General features: G+C 40.7%; 1 protein-coding gene across 1 annotated transcript in view; it reads left to right on the top strand.

Annotated features, from left to right (window-relative positions):
• Positions 1-1,018: 1,018 nt before the first annotated feature.
• Positions 1,019-14,722, top strand: part of LOC126343967 (uncharacterized) — a 59,972-nt gene continuing 46,268 nt past the window's right edge. The window contains exon 1 of the mRNA XM_050001984.1: positions 1,019-1,125. The gene's annotated coding sequence lies outside the window, so the exon portion shown is untranslated. The remainder of the gene's footprint in view (positions 1,126-14,722) is intronic.

Below are 14,722 nucleotides of genomic sequence, written 5' to 3'. Positions count from 1 at the left end.
TTTAGGATTTACTGTTAAAGTGAAATTCACAAGTTTTGTAAGAAAGACCTGAATGCTAAAATCTGAACTGTTTGGTCGATTTTAACGAGCGACATTTCTTATAGAAGCACATCATTTAAATGACAAATGTTGTAAATATCAACTCTGTAACTTTATTTGTTTAAAAGGTATAGTAAATTTTAATTATCAGTATTTTCAGTTAAGCATCAGATCATCATTTCCTCCTTACAAAACACATTGAACGATGACAGCATGACACCTTATTGAATCATTAGGTAATAGAATATTCGTTGTAAAATTTGTGCATAATAGCTCCTTTTGTTCTTTATTTATTTGTCAGAAAGCTCATTGGTGCAAGGGTACTGACCTGACATTCGAAGTTAATAAGGAAATCGTATTGGTTTTATGTAACTGAATTTAACGTTTATTATGTAATGGATGTCTTTTCTAAACATTTGGCCGTAGGGCGCTCCCACTTCTGTCAATCTCATTTCTGGCCAAGTTCTGCAAATACAAATTCGGATGAAATGGGTGTCGACGGGTAGGAGCAGTCCCCTTGTCAGGAAAACTGGAAAATCGAATAAGCCAAAGTTCTATGCAGAACAACAGAGGAATAATAGAGGTGAAGAAGAAAGTTTGAAAACTTGTTCTGCGAAACTTCTATCATAAGGAAAAAGCGTTCCGTAAATTTAGTATTAGTAACATCGATATCTCAAATAAAGTGAATGTGTAAAGTCCATTTCGTGAAAACTGCCAGATATGATAGCTAACAATAGAGAGTATCGAGACTGGTAAATGACTTTTGCAAGAGAGAGTAACAACAATGGAGAGATAGCAGCTAAATGAGAGCCCTAGGAAGAGGTCTCTCACATTGTGTTTGTGACACCAAAACTGCGGCCAGCACAAAAGCTGCCGCTCCGGCGTTCCACTTGCTCTTATCGCTAGAATTCAGTAGCCTACGATCTGGTTTCCATTTAATCCGGTTCGGCGCTGTCAGATACGGAAAGCTCTCTTTATCTTTTGTCAGAGCCCGTCGGCGCGCCGAAGCGTAGTGCGTCCAGGAAGCCAAGCGCTAATCCCTCGCAGGCTGTGACAAGAGCTCCAACTCTCCGCTGACACTATCAGGTAGCATGCGCTCAAACTCTCTCAGATAACACTCAATGACTTCTTTATTTAGCTGCTTCGTCCACTTCAAACCTACAATCTTCGCCTATTTCGGAAGATGGCGATGGCGCCGGCGCCGCTTCCTAATACGTATCTGCCATTCCACTGTCACTGCTCTTTCATAAGATTGTATCGAAACATGTTCAATTTTTAAGTACTAGAGACTGTCAGTGAACACGTGGCTAGTGGAATGTAACGTCTGTAACTGTTCGGTCACTGTGCTAACAACTGAACTTTCACCACAGTTACAATTTTTTGCTAACTCCAGAATTCGTATGAAACTAATGCTTCTTTACAAGGAATCTTAAGCTAGGTGAACAAACTTTTATTTCAAAGGAAATAGACAGAAACGAAGAAAAAAACATGTATGCTTTACGCCGTCAGTCCAAACAGTGTCGAAACTGAATTAAGAGAATATAGAGAAACATTAAAATGGTGATTTCAGTGCGTCTTCTTTTCTATATAGTAGCCTTCCGCTTTAGTAAAAGCCATAATAGGCCCATAAAACCATATGAAACAGTAAGAAAAGTCCTTCTTTTGTATGTTATTCAACTCGTGCTCCTCATTGCCTTGAACGTCGGTTATGCCCGTCAAGGTGTTGACCTTCCATATGAATTTCTGCAGTTTCTTTTTTTGCGATAGGTTCGTCTTGATATCACCAAGTCTAGTCAACTGTGATAATTTTTTTTTCAGAAAAGAATTGTCAGCATTTCCCATTTCCATCAAGTGGCAGTAGCCATCAGCACTTCATTATTCTTGTTCGGGAAACAAGGTGTGAGGGACAAATTTTGAACACACTTTCCCCTTCTGCAAGCCATTGTGAAGTTCATCCAGAGGGCCCTTCCCATTTTGCCAGTTATCAGTTTTTTTCCCGTTTAATTCACGTATGGACTGGGGGGGGGGGGGGAGAATTACTGTTTAAATGGTTCCGTGCGTGCTGTAGTAAATCCAATCTTGTCCTCACGATACCAATAGCGGCGATATGTAGGCGATTGTGGTATACTCATAGAGTTGTTTACAGTTGGCAGATCACGCAACCATCGTGGTTACTTACACTCTAGGAGAAAAATCAGATTCTGAATTTTATGGACGGATAGTGTAAGACGATGCCAGATGAAGCCCTCTGTTACAATTTAACATTTTGTTAATTTCCTAAAGGTGTGATAAAGTATACTGAGTTGATGTTAAGTTATGGAATATAAACGAGACTGGATTTCTATAGAAATAGTTTCGGCATTCGCCTTGTTGAGTTCGGAGCTTCTGCAGACAGCCAATGTTCTTACTGTCGATGTTCGAACCCCATGGTCCTAAATAAAAGACAGTGCACCATCATTGCTCTCGTCAGTCACGGCAACATCTGCTCTCTTTCAAGGCTAGAAATGAAGCAAATATCATTACTTTTTCACGTGACTACACTTTTTATTCAAAGACCGCCTAAAACAGAAGAGTTCATAAAGAGGAAAAGTAATTACCAGTGTCTTGCTCCTGAGGGTATAATAATTTTTCGAACGAATTTGATTTGGATTGCTATCATTTTGCTACTGTGGATTTATATAATTACTACAGCTACATTGCTCTGGATTGTTCACAGTTGCTGTTACTCTTGAATACCTAGTATATCGTATATTATCTTAGGCTAACGATAAATTTCCAGTAACGGTAAGCTGACTGGAAACCTTTCCCGAATTAGGTCCTCTTAAAGCGACTGAAAACTAAGGGTCTACACTTATTTTGTTAAAATTGGTATTACTCTGATAAATTTACTCTCTTTTATATACAAAAAGACGTCATGCATTTGTAAAAGTCAACATATTACGTGACAGGACATTCTTTAGCATACAACGACATTTGAAACAAGTTCGACTGAAAAGAAGCTCTATATACCAAAACTGAATGCCTGCATTTTGAATCTATGGTGTAGAGCACGTAATTCGGTGCATTATTATTCATTTCTTAGTGTGCGACATACACATGAGTTTATGATAAGAGGGTTAAATAATTACGTTTATTTACTGCATTCGTCTAACTAAGCTCAACAGTGCTATTTTATGTCTGCAGAGTTTAAAACCGGATTTTGTCCTTCCCTCTGCGAATTTTGTGACTGAAAGGTAAACACAGAGCAATTATAACAGAAACACCAACCAGTCGTCTTGGAATGTTAATTTAATTGAAGCTATCTTTCAGTCATCAGCCTATGATAATGCGTCGATTCAAAAACTACGCACAGAAAGCAAACTGTGCTGCAGTTTCCGCCATCTGAGAATAGCTCCCATGGAGCCAAATCAGTGAATGGCCCATTGTGGCGATAAACCTGTTAAGATCTGACCTCTAGCTTATGGACAATACAAGTTTCTAGAGATTAAATCACGACAAGTAGTTTTCTCTGTTAGAATTGTTTTCTGCGTATGACAACGTACTGTAGTGAAATGTTGTATTGTTAGTTCTAAATCCGCTTAATCGGTGAGGAAGTAAGTGTGCATATACCTCTTGCCCTAGTACAGTATTAGTCGTCTTCTCGTACGCTGGCTCCATGTTCGCTGCTCCATATCTACAGTTTATAGATATTTTTTCGTACCCCTTTTGAAGGCAGTATTGTCTTGTTCTCTTCTATAATAGTAAAAAGTTTACACAGTGATCGATTGTTAATAAATTTGGCACATTGTTGTATTACGGTAATTCTTCCTCCATTACATATTAGACTTAATGTCGACACCTATGATACATCTCGCCTTCTTCAATGTATGTGGTAGACTTAATTCCACGGCATTTTCGTAAATAATTTGTCATGGGTATGCATCTGAAACTGAATTTCCCCACCACCCACTCAAGTAACTGATTCATCTCGAAGGGCTATCAATCCACAACCTTCAGTCAAATAAACATGTACATTCGACTTCCATCGGGAATCTAAAATTAGCGAGCATGGAGTACATAGACAGGGACTGTGGGTGAGTTGGGAGTCAGTCAGGGAGCGTGCAGAGACACTTCGTGCATTTGCTATAAACACTATGTCCTGTGGAGCAGTGGTTCAACCAACTGCCCAGTAAGTAGCAGATCCAGGTCTTGAGATCCAGTGCAGCACACATTGTCACTCGTCTGCGCTGACTCCACACCCAGCTCATGTTATTAGTTCCTTCCCTTTCTTCCCATTTCCCCCTTCCAACTACGTATCACAGCTGCGGATTCCGCGCAGTGTCTGTTCTTTTAGACATGACCGAAAGAACAATTACCATGCATTGATTTGAACGTTAATTTATAACTGGCGCAAGATAAAATTTTAACTACGATGCGTTACTTAAATCTGACCCCAAGTTTCAATGTTCATTCATACAGAAACTATAGTCCTGTGAAATCGCGTGCATCTATCGGGAACAGCCTGTGCAACTAGCCCTCACTTGGTTACCGAACCGGTACTTCCTCATCCTGCAGTCCATTCCTCAACTCTGTAAAAATATACAGGGTGTAACGGGTACAACTGCCGATACTTTTACATTTGGTGCCTTAAAATGTAGACACAATATTGTGTTGGCTGCTTTTCCTCTGCCTCCAACAGTCTACACACAACCGTCACAGACTTTTTTTTTTTTGGTCATCAGTCTACTGACTGGTTTGATGCGACCCGCCACGAATTCCTCTCCTGTGCCAACCTCTTCATCTCAGAGTAGCACTTGCAACTTACGTCCTCAATTATTTGCTTGACGTATTCCAATCTCTGTCTTCCTCTACAGTTTTTGCCCTCTACAGCTCCATGTAGTACCATGGAAGTCATACCCTCATGCCTTAGCAGATGTCTAATCATTCTGTCCCTTCTCCTTATCAGTGTTTCCACATATTCATTTCCCCTCCGATTCTGCGTAGAACCTTCTCATTCCTTACCTTATCAGTCCACCTAATTTTCAACATTCGTCAATAGCACCACATCTCAAATGCTTCGATTCTCTTCTGTTACGGTTTTCCCACAGTCCACGTTTCACTACCATACAGTGCTGTACTCCAGCCGTACATCCTCAGAAATTTCTTCCTCAAATTAAGGCCGGTATTTGATATTAGTATACTTCTCTTGGCCAGAAATGCCTTTCTTGCCATAGCGAGTCTGCTTTTGATGTCCTTCTTGCTCCGTCCGTCATTGGTTATTTTACTGACTAGGTAGCAGAATTCCTTAACTTCATCGACTTCGTGACCATCAATCCTGATGTTAAGTTTCTCCCTGTTCTCATTTCTACTACTTCTCATTACCTTCGTCTTTCTCCGATTTTCTCTCAAACCATACTGTGTACTCATTAGACTGTTCATTCCGTTCATAAGATCATTTAATTCTTCTTCACTTTCACTCAGGATAGCAATGTAATCAGCGAATCGTATTATTGATATCCTTTCACCTTGTATTTTAATTCCACTCCTGAACCTTTCTTTTATTTCCATCATTGCTTCCTCGATGTGCAGATTGAAGAGTAGGGGCGAAAGGCTACAGTCCTGTCTTACTCCCTTCTTCATACGAGCATTTCGTTCTTGATCGTCCACTTTTATTATTCCCTCTTGGTTGTTGTACATGTTGTATATGTCCGTCTCTCCCTATACCTTACCCCTACTTTTTTCAGAATCTTGAACAGCTTGCACCATTTTATATTGTCGAACACTTTTTCCAGGTCGACAAATCCTATGAACGTGTCTTGATTTTTCTTTAGCCTTGCTTCCATTATTAGCCGTAACGTCAGAATTGCCTCTCTCGTGCCTTTACTTTTCCTAAAGCCAAACTGATCGTCACCTAGCGCATTCTTAATTTTCTTTTCCATTCTTCTCTATATTATTCTTGCAAGCAGCTTCGATGCATGAGCTGTTAAGCTGATTGTGCGATAATTCTTGCACTTGTCAGCTCTTGCCGTCTTCGGAATTGTGTGGATGATGCTTTTCCGAAAGTCAGATGGTATGTCGCCAGACTCATATATTCTACACACCAACGTGAATAATCGTTTTGTTGCCACTTCCCCTAATGATTTTAGAAATTCTGATGGAATGTTATCTCTCCATTCTGCCTTATTTGACCGTAAGTCCTCCAAAGCTCATTTAAATTCCGTTTCTAATACTGGATCCCCTATCTCTTCTAAATCGACTCCTGTTTCTTCTTCTATCACAACAGACAAATCTTAACCCTCATAGAGGCTTTCAATGTATTCTTTCTACCTATCTGCTCTCTCCTCTGCATTTAACAGTGGAATTCCCGTTGCACTCTTAACGATACCTCCGCTGCTTTTAATGTCACCAAAGGTTGTTTTGACTTTCCTGTATGCTGAGTCTGTCCTTCAGACAATCATATCTTTTTCGATGTCTTCACATTTTTCCTGTAGCCATTTCGTCTTAGCTTCCCTGAACTTCCTATTTCTTTCATTCCTCAGCGACTTGTATTTCTGTATTCCTGATTTTCCCGGAACATGTTTGTACTTCCTCCTTTCATCAATCAACTGAAGTATTTCTTCTGTTACCCATGGTTTCTTCGCAGCTACCTTCTTTGTACCTATATTTTCCTTCCCAACTTCTGTGATGGCCCTTTTTAGAGACGTCCATTACTCTTCAACTGTGTTGCCTACTGCGCTATTCCTTAGTGCTGTATCTATAGCGTTAGAGAACTTCAAACGTATCTCGTCATTCCTTAGAACGTCCGTATCCCACTTCTTAGCATATTGATTCTTCCTGACTAATGTCTTGAACTTCAACCTACTCTTCATCACTACTATATTGAATCTGAGTCTATATCTGCTCCTGGGTAGGCCTTACAATCCAGTATCTGATTTCGGAATCTCTGTCTGACCATGATGTAATCTAATTGAAATCTTCCCGTATCTCCCGGCCTTTTCCCATTATACCTCCTCCTCTTGTGATTCTTGAACAGGGTATTCGCTATTACTAGCTGAAACTTGTTACAGAACTCAATTAGTTTTTCTCCTCTTTCATTCCTTGTCCCAAGCCCATATTCTCCTGTAACCTTTTCTTCTACTCCTTCCCCTACAACTGCATTCCAGTCGCCCATGACTATTAGATTTTCGTCCCCCTTTACATACTGCATTACCCTTTCAATATCCTCATACACTTTCTCTATCTGTTCATCTTCAGCTTGCGACGTCGGCATGTATACCTGAACTATCGTTGTCGATGATGGTCTGCTGTCGATTCTGATTAGAACAACCCGGTCACTGAACTGTTCACAGTAACACACCCTCTGCCCTACCTTCCTATTCATAACGAACCGTACACCTGTTATACCATTTTCTGATGCTGTTGATATTACCCGATACTCATCTGACTAGATATCCTTGTCTTCCTTCCACTTCACTTCACTGACCCCTACTATATCTAGATTGCGTCTTTGCATTTCCCTTTTCAGATTTTCTAGTTTCCCTACCACGTTCAAGCTTCTGACATTCCACGCCCCGACTCGTAGAACATTATCCTTTCGTTGATTATTCAATCTTTTTCTCATGGTAACCTACCCCTTGGTAGTCCCCTCCCGGAGATCCGAATGGGGGACTATTCCGGAATCTTTTGCCAATGGAGAGATCATCATGACACTTCTTCAACTACTGAGCCGCTGCCCAGGGGAAAATAAGCATTAAGGTTTGCTCTTGCCCCATGTTCTAGGACGTACTGTTGTTGTTGTCTTCAGTCCTGAGACTGGTTTGATGCAGCTCTCCATGCTACTCTATCCTGTGCAAGCTTCTTCATCTCCCAGTACCTACTGCAACCTACATCCTTCTGAATCTGCTTAGTGTATTCATCTCTTGGTCTCCCTCTACGATTTTTACCCTCCAATGCTAAATTTGTGATCCCTTGATGCCTCAAAACATGTCCTACCAACCGATCCCTTCTTCTAGTCAAGCTGTGCCACAAACTTCTCTTCTCCCCAATCCTATTCAATACCTCCTCATTAGTTACGTGATCTATCCACCTTATCTTCAGCATTCTTCTGTAGCACCACATTTCGAAAGCTTCCATTCTCTTCTTGTCCAAACTAGTTATCGTCCATGTTTCACTTCCATACATGGCTACACTCCAAACAATTACTTTCAGAAACGACTTCCTGATACATAAATCTATATTCGATGTTAACAACTTTCTCTTCTTCAGAAACGCTTTCCTTGCCATTGCCAATCTACATTTTATATCCTCTCTACTTCGACCATCATCAGTTATTTTACTTCCTAAATAGCAAAACTCCTACACTACTTTAAGTGCCTCATTTCCTAATCTAATTCCCGCAGCATCACCCGATTTAATTTGACTGCATTCCTTTCTCCTCGTTTTGCTTTTGTTGATGTTCATCTTATATCCTCCTTTCAAGACACTGTCCATTCCGTTCAACTGCTCTTCCAAGTCCTTTGCCGCCTCTGACAGAATTACAATGTCATCGGCGAACCTCAAAGTTTTTACTTCTTCTCCATGAATTTTAATACCTACTCCGAATTTTTCTTTTGTTTCCTTTACTGCTTGCTCAATATACAGATTGAATAACATCGGGGAGAGGCTACAACCCTGTCTCACTCCTTTCCCAACCACTGCTTCCCTTTCATGTCCCTCGACTCTAATAACTGCCATCTGGTTTCTGTACAAATTGTAAATAGCCTTTCGCTCCCTGTATTTTACCCCTGCCACCTTCAGAATTTGAAAGAGAGTATTCCAGTGAACATTGTCAAAAGCTTTCTCTAAGTCTACAAATGCTAGAAACGTAGGTTGCCTTTTCTTAATCTTTCTTCTAAGATAAGACGTAAGGTCAGTATCGCCTCAAGTGTTCCAACATTTCTACGGAATCCAAACTGATCCTCCCCGAGGTCCGCATCTACCAGTTTTTCCATTCGTCTGTAAAGAGTTCGCATTAGTAATTTGCAGCTGTGACAAATTAAACTGATAGTTCGGTAATTTTCACATCTGTCAACACCTGCTTTCTTTGGGATTGGAATTATTATATTCTTCTTGAAGTCTGAGGGTATTTAGCCTGTCTCATACATCTTGCTCACCAGCTGGTAGAGTTTTGTCATGACTGGCTCTCCCAAGGCCGTCAGTAGTTCTAATGGAATGCTGTCTACTCCGCGGGCCTTGTTTCGACTCAGGTCTTTCAGTGCTCTGTCGAACTCTTCATGCAGTATCTTATCTCCCATTTCATCTTCATCTACGTTCTCTTCCATTTTCATAATATTGTCCTCAAGTACATCGCCCTTGTATAAACCCTCTATATACTCCTTCCACCTATCTGAATTCCCTTCTTTGCTTAGAACTGGGTTGCCACCTGAGTTCTTGATATTCATACAAGTGGTTCTCTTCTCTCCAAAGGTCTCTTTAATTTTCCTGTAGGCAGTATCTGTCTTACCCCTAGTGGGATAAGCTTCTACATCCTTACATTGATCCTCTAGCCATCCCTGCTTAGCCATTTTGCACTTCCTGTCGATCTCATTTTTGAGACGTGTGTATTCCTTTTTGCCTGCTTCATTTACTGCATTTTTATATTTTCTCCTTTCATCAATTAAATTCAATATTTCTTCTGTTACCCAAGGATTTCTATCAGCCCTCGTCTTTTTACCTACTTTATCGTCTGCTGCCTTCACGACTTCATCCCTCAGAGCCACCCATTCTTCTTCTACTGTGTTTCTTTCCCACATTCCTGTCAATTGTTCCCTTATGCTCTCCTTGAAACTCTGTACAACCTCTGGTTCTTTCAGCTTATCCAGATCCCATGTCCTTAAATTCCCACCTTTTTGCAGTTTCTTCAGTTTTAACCTACAGGTCATAACCAATACATTGTGGTCAGAGTCCACATCTGCCTCTGGAAATATCCTACAATTTAAAACCTGATTCCTAAATCTCTGCCTTACCATTATATAATCTATTTGATACCTTTTAGTATCTCCAGGATTCTTCCATGTATACAACCTTCTTTTATGATTCTTGAACCAAGTGTTAGCTATGATTAAGTCATACTCTGTGCAAAATTCTAACAGACGGCTTCCTCTTTCATTTCTTAGCCCCAATCCATAATCATCTACTATATTTTCTTCTCTCCCTTTTCCTACTGACGAATTCCAGTCACCCATGACTATTAAATTTTTGTCTCCCTTCACTACCTGATTAATTACTTTTATCTCATCATACATTCCATCAATTTCTTCATCATCTGCAGAGCTAGTTGGCATATAAACTTGTACTACTGTAGTAGGCATGGGCTTTGTGTCTATCTTGGCCACAATAATGCGTTCACTATGCTGTTTGTAGTAGCTTACCCGCACTCCTATTTTTTTATTCATTATTAAACCTACTCCTGCATTACCGCTACTTGATTTTGTATTTATAACCCTGTATTCACCTGACCAGAAGTCTTGTTCCTCCTGCCACCGAACTTCACTAATTCCCACTATATCTAACTTTAACCTATCCATTTCCCTTTTTAAATTTTCTAACCTACCCGCCCGATTAAGGGATCTGACATTCCACTCTCCGATCCGTAGAACGCCAGTTTTCTTTCTCCTGATAACGACTTCCTCCTGAGTAGTCCCCGCCCGGAGATCCGAATGGGGGACTGTTTTACCTCCGGAACGTACTAGTCAGCCTAAAAACATACAATTTGCAGTAGCTACAATTATTAGTCTGCAAATGATTTAAATACTGATGCAATGATATTCAGCACGCTATTCTCAGTCACCTATAAAAAAATCTGCTCTTATATCAAATACACACTGCGTGTGAGTACGAAATGTGTAGAATACCTAATCGGTAGTTAAAAAGCGGAAATTCATTGCTTGAAGCTCATGCGACGTACGAGAAGGTCGTAGTTATATGTAAGGTTGAGTGCGCTCAATTGGAGTTTGTTTAAACAAACACAAACGGAAACATACTTGGAAGAATGTTGGTACTTCGTCATGCTAAATCATTGATTTAACCGTTTCATCCATGTCATGAAGTTCTCCTTTCGTTAACGACTTCAATAAGAGATGACGTGATAATGATAATGGAACACAATGTAATATAAATCCACAACTGTAGCTAGCGGATCTTTCCGTTGAATAAACTTCGACAGTCTCCCAACAAATGTAGATACTTTAATACCTTTTCTACACTTCAGTTTTTTGGATATCCTAAGGGACGAATGCCACGAATCACGTCGCCTGTTACGGGTGTATGTAATTATTTTCCGGTTGACTGAAGCGTAATGTAAGTATGAAGGCTTACAAGTTGTATTACTCCAATCAGTGTCACTGGAGATTTACGAAAAACAGTTACCTATCAGAATTTCTACCACTGGAACACTGCATGGGCACAAGAATTTACTGCAGCTGCAGCCCACACTTACAATGATGGTGAAAACATCGCAAAACCAAGGATTTGTGAGACGTAAACGAAAGTTTGTACGCTTGTTACTAGATCTTGAACATGGTGGTAATAGTAGCGCCACTGTACGGATGCAAATCAAGTTTGCCTTAAATACACGCTGTAGCGCTCGTGCGAGTAAGTTAACTTTGAGATCGGCCTTGTATGTTAACATTAATCAACAACGCCTTTAAGGCCACAAAGGCCCCATTATGACCACCTCACTGAGTTTGAGCGAGGTCACGTAATAGGGCTATGAAAAGCTGAATGTTCCTTCTGCGACACTGTAGAGGGGCTTGGAAGGAATGTAGCCACATGTACATGACTGCTGGCAGCGGTGGTCACGAGAATGTACGGTCGCAAGAACACCTGCCTCCGGACGGTCACCTGGTACTACCGAGAGGGAAGACCATCGTGTTCGGTGTATGACTCTGGTGCATCGTACTGCACCTGCAGCAATTGGAGCAAGAGTTGGCACCACAGTGTCACAACGAACCTTTACAAATGGGTAGCTTCGAGGACAGCTCCCAACCAGACACCCCGTAGCGTGTATTCCGTTGACCCCAAACCATCCCCATTTGCGACTTCAGTGGTGTCAAGCGAGAGCTCATTGAAGGACAGGACGGAGATCTGTTGCGTTTCCTGATGAAATCTGATTCAGTATCTGTGTCAGTGGTGGCCACGTGTTAGTTAGCAGGAAGCTATCTGAGGACTTGTAACCAATTGGATTGCGCGCTAGACACACTTGACCTACACCTGGAGTTACGGCCTAGGGTGCAATTTCGTGTGAAAACAGGAGCATTCTGGTGGTTATACCATGCAGCCTGACTGAAAGTTTGTGCGTCATTCTGGTGATTCGACTAGCTGTGCTGCTATTCATTAACAGAATTCAAGATGGAGTTTTCCAACAGGATAACGCTCGCCCTCTTATAACTGTTGTAACCGAACATGCTCTGCAGAGTGCCGAATTGTTGTCCTGGCCTGTCCGATCAGCAGATCTGTCTCCAGTCTAGCACATATGGGACATCATCGGACGTAAACTCCAGCGACATCCACAAATAGCAACAATCGTCTCTTTACGGACCGACCAAGTGCGACAAGCATGGAACTCCATCTCACAAACTGACATAAGGCACCGGTACAACATGATGACGAACATTTTTGTTTATTTGTATTCACTGTTAATCATGTAAATGCTTCCCGAAATTCCATTGTTCTACGTTAATTATTTTTTGGTGGTTTTTTTATCTTTGTATTAATGATGTTGGTACACTTTGCGTAGTAACGAATATAGAGTGCCAGTTTTATCTATGGAAAAGTTTTAGTTACTGGGCTTTTTAAAGTAACCGTATGGTAAGTGTATTGATCAAATACATCAATTCGTATACAGAGGTGTCACTCGGGTCCTTGTTTTGGTCGATTTATCGCCATCGGATATTAGCAGACGTTTATAAGTGGTTACAACAAGTCTAACCTTACTACAAGCCATAGAGAAATGATTACCAAAATTCAAACGATCCTCACTTCTGAAGATGTTTTAGGTAAAGAATGTCTAAAAAACTGCAACCACAAAAGACAAAAATCTAAACCTGCCCAATATGTCACTGGATAAACAACGATTGCAACTGCGTGGAAACGGTTAACACCATACAATATCAAAATTACTACTACGGTACGTATCACACTAGGAATGAAAGCTTTGTAGCGTACCGGTGTATATTAATACTGACCAAACACTAATATGAATTTATAAGCAGCATCATTACAAAAAGAAAAAAAATTGAATTACTGGTGTGACCAATGGTCCATAACCTCTCATCAAAAACGATACTGTAGTGAAAGGAATTATTGAAAGGTGGTGGTCATTTGGTTTCATCTTGTGAGGTAACGGGCGAATTGTGGCGCCCTGAAAATATCGTAAGTTCGGAGTTGGCGTGGCGAGGGCGCGGGCCGTTGGGCAGGCCGACCGCATGGTGCCGGGCGTTGGCAGAGGCAAGAGGGGTCCAGCCCCAGCGCGTGGCTGGGAATCCCATGTTGACACTGTGCCGACCACTGTGACAATGAAAGAGACTTGTATGCCGACAGAGCCAAAGATGGCGGACTTTGTGAAACCCTCATGGCAGACATTTCACAGTTCCTATAGAAATTAACAGTAGCCAGATGCATCATGACACCTCAAAAAGAAACATGTACATTGCCATTATTTGTACGACGATCTGACGCTGTAATCAGATTTTCAATATCTTTATTAGTTTAAAGTTTAGTATATGACGGTAAATTATACAAGTAATACCCAGCAACGAATTTCCAAAATCTAAACGGTTCTTCCGATTTTATCGATCTGTGGGTCTTTAGACAGCCGTTAGTGTAAACCTAAATTGGTATAAATTACAAGCTTGTAACTTGAACAGTACATGAGTCATTAGAGGGCAAAGTGGCCGATTACCATCAATCGCGGTAGGCCGTAAGTACTCCACAGTTACACGAAAAAACGGTAGCAGTATGCTTATAAAAATATTTATTCAGTATGTCTTTGTTTGTACCCAATATATGCCATTCATAAAGAAGTTGGTTAAATATTTACTGTATTTTAGAAAGCACAGAGGCGTTAAGCTACTGGCCTACTTCTGTTCTATTCCTTTGATATATGTTTAATTTGTTTATGTATTTAATAATGTGTGTTAGAGCGTGTTTATGGTCCAGCCGTAGGAATATTTATTTAATTTCAAGTTATTTAAATGCAATTCCAGTAGTTGAAATGTGTTTCATTATGTTGTGAATGTGCGCTGGCTTGAAGAAAGGGCGGGATCGCTCTAGCCAATCACAGCGATCGTTCCAAAAATCGCGGAGAGATTGTATGAAAGTGCTGCAAATGAAGCACAGTCGCGAGAGAGACGTGGAGTGCGGAGAGCGGTTTGCACGTGGTTGCGAGAGATAGAAACACTTCGGAATGCGGACTTGTGAACTTGTGAGATTTCCGAGGTTTCTACAATGAAGACGTAGTATGCGTTTAGAAGTGACTATCTCGCAAGCTCTGTTGTTGTTCATAACTAATTACGTGCAGTAGGAATCTATTGTTTCCCTGTTAATCAACTTATATTTTATTTAATTGCTGGACCATCGACACCAATAAGTGTTTTGCAGAAATATACCGCATTCTCAAAAGTACTTCTACCATCGTACTCATCATTTAAAGTCATTAAGATAGTAC

This window comes from Schistocerca gregaria, chromosome 1, assembly GCF_023897955.1.
Source record: "Schistocerca gregaria isolate iqSchGreg1 chromosome 1, iqSchGreg1.2, whole genome shotgun sequence".
Taxonomy (NCBI): Eukaryota; Metazoa; Arthropoda; class Insecta; order Orthoptera; family Acrididae; genus Schistocerca; species Schistocerca gregaria.
This window is presented reverse-complemented; position numbering and strand designations above follow the sequence as displayed.